Genomic DNA, 3,375 nt, shown 5'->3' with positions numbered 1-3,375 from the left:
GAAATACATTGCATGCACCATCTATCAAACACCCCAAACATAAATTGTTGCTTGTCCTCAAGCAACATAGCTTGCACATGCAATTTTTCAGGTCAAGCGGTTCATCTTTTCAAAAACTTATGAAAATAAAAACACCGATACTCCTACATGAATTTTTGTTCAGATCAGCCAATACCTAGTTTTCCTTGTACTTGCTTGACACCAAAGGCATTATGAGGACACGAACTCTACCAAAAATACAAACCAAAATTTACTTTTTTCAGATAGCTGTCTAAGTATACTTTGGACTTAAGCCTCTCTTTCCAATTTTCCTTCCCTTTTGTTCAAGACAATCAAATTAATATATTTAGAATAATAATAATCATCACTTACATGCAAGATCGATTGAGGTTTTTTATTTATATATTTACAACACATAAGCAAACTGGTTGCCTCTTTTTTCTAGATGAAAGTACACACAAATGTGTGTTTATGTATTATTTCCATTTTTGGGCCGACGTTTGGGGTTCAACCACCATTTGATTGGATAATCGGGTGGTGGTTTCTGAACTTAATATGCGCAATTGCCTTTTAACGCTATTTTTCATCTTTTTGGTGTTGTTTTTCCTCAATCGATCAAACATGATATATAAATCAATGATATACCAGACTATCAAGAATAAACTTCTTAGGAAGTACTTCTCAAAATTGGAGGCCATGGTACAAAATACACGTTAAACTCGTATCTTATTCGAGAAACTTAGGGTGTTCAAGTTATACTAATTTTATCAAGATTTCTCGGGGTCTCTAAACTCAGCCTCCCACTCCTCCAATCCCAGATACTTTCTTAGTTCTTTCAAAATTAAAAGCTTTTCAAATTTTATTAACGACTCTGACTCGAGGAAATCCAATTGGGATACATGCAATAGACACACAAACAACAAAATGATATACAAAAAGTAAAATTCGAGAAAATAATAATGAAAAAGGGAAATACCACTCCCCACCCCCAAACTTAAACTGAACATTGACCCCAATGTTCGCAAATAATAGAATAGAGGGTGAAGGGAAAACTCACATATCACATTCCAGAGGAAGTGGAAAATGCAGCATACGAGAGAATTGGATAAATTCTACTATTTTTGCTTTCTTCTAATGAGCTTTCTTCGTTATTAAAAGAAAAAAACTTGCAAAAAGAAATAACACAAAACACAATAACAATTAAAAGTGAGGCTTGCCTCCCACAAAACGCTTTGTTTAACATCGTTTAGCTCGACGGTTCATGAGTGTAAGCACTCATGGTGGATCCTATCAAGATGGTTCTTCAATCTTAAGCTTAGTGGTCTTAGGGATCCATGTACACCTATGTAACCATGTATCATACCCATTACTCTTTTTTTTTCCTTCTATGGAGTGGTTCATACTTCTCAACTTGTGGGGATGATTTTGACTCTAACCTAAGTCTCCGTTGTTTAGTTTTGCGTTCATCACAAGTATTAATCACATCAAGTAAATAAAAATAAACCTTTGTATAATGGTCTTTCAAGAGACTTGTCATTATGAATTAAGTCCTTTAATTCCCCGGCTCAAAGGTCAACATTCCCCTCTTAACATCAATAATTGATCTAGTTTCAGTTCCTCTATTTTTCTCTTTTTAGAGAGGATTTATTTTAGGAACTTAACATAGGTAGGTATTTGGGAGGTACCTCCGGTGAAAGGCACATTAACGTAGATATTTTTCGGCATCTCTACGAATTTCTTAAGTTGAGTTTCTAGCATAGCCTTCGCAGATCTTTGCGGAAATGGAATATGTGACTTATAGGGAGAAGGAGCAACATATGGTACTTCCTCTCTTCCTCTTCAACAACCACCAATTCTGATGGTGTCAGGTAACTTTCCTTATCCTCAAATTTTCTCTCTCCTGAACTCTCAACTAGTTCACTCTTTTTCTCAGAACTCTCAACCTATTTTCCACTTCTGGTTATCACAACATTTAAATTTCCTTTAGGAAAAGATCTCATAGTGATATAAGATGAAACTTGCTGCGGTGCAACTTGGGAAATTCGAGTCTCCAATGTTTTGTTTTGAGTTGCTAGGGACTCAACCGAAGTGGTTAACTTCCTAAGGACCTCATCTGAGTGGGGGTTTTGGTTTCAAAGTTCTTCATTCTAGCGAATTTGCATTGTCAAAAAACTATCCATCATGAACTCCAAGTGAGAGCGAATTTGTGTCATAACAAAATTCATCATTAACATTTCAAGGTTGGATTTCCTAGGGGTAGCAATTGTGCCTTGTTGGGAACCCTCTTGTCCCATGTCATGCCGGGGTAGTTATTATAGTGAAAACTTGGGTGATCCATCCACCATGGATAATAGGTGTTGGAGTATGTGTTTTCACAGTTATAATTAACCATATCTTGGACAGAACCTCTCGCAAGGATCATTTTGAAAGAGGAGGCTCTTTGCATACAATAAAAAAACACTGAAAAATAAAAGGTAGGTTTAGTCTATACGGTGCTAGAATAAAACTTCAATATCAAAATATCTCCCTAGCAACAACGCCAAAAACTTGATACAGGTCACAAGTGCACGCCAATGTGAAGTAGTATATAAATATCAAACCATAGAGAGATATGTTTGAATACCAATTTTTACTCTAGCGATTTGTATCTAAGGCAACCAAATTTTGGTGATTCAGTGCGAATGAATTAAAAATAACATATTAAAAATACAAAAAAAAATATATTATTTATTAATTTTTTATAAAATTTAATTATATTTTATAAAAAAAACACAAAGATGTTTATTCTTGCGTTCTAATTAAAACAAACAAATAAAAATAAATATTATAAAGTACAAAAGTCACATTTCAACATAATTAGTTAGTGTTAGGCCTCTTCTCATTTTATTGAATTGGTTTAGATTAGTTCATGAGGTTATTATGTACAAGAATAAGAATACAGTGTTATTTCTTTTACTTTCTTTAGCATATTTAGTTAAATAAAAAAAATAAAAAAATAAAATGTTATATTAATGTAGAGTCAATTGATTTAGTTATTAGTTTTTTTCCCAATTTTTATATAAATTAATTTAGGTCCTTTTTTTTTAGTTATTAATATAGTTAAATAAGAAATCAAAAAAAGTGACAAAAGATAAAATACAAAAAAATTTCTTTTGATATTAAAATCTACTTGTCAAATCAACTTCTTTTGCCCCGTACGATGAATTTTTTATTTTTTACACACTAAAATCAATCAACCAACAAAAGTCGCACTACGTAGATTCCGATTTTCTCATCATTCGATGAGAATACATAGCCACAAAATTGCGAGACTCTAGCGAGTCTCTCAATTTAAAACTAACTTTTTTTTCTTTCCATTTTATCCTTTTGAATCTT

The sequence above is a fragment of the Lathyrus oleraceus genome, chromosome 4, assembly GCF_024323335.1.
Source record: "Lathyrus oleraceus cultivar Zhongwan6 chromosome 4, CAAS_Psat_ZW6_1.0, whole genome shotgun sequence".
Taxonomy (NCBI): domain Eukaryota; kingdom Viridiplantae; phylum Streptophyta; class Magnoliopsida; order Fabales; family Fabaceae; genus Lathyrus; species Lathyrus oleraceus.
The sequence above is the reverse complement of the archived record's forward strand: the minus strand, read 5'-3'. Positions refer to the sequence as shown.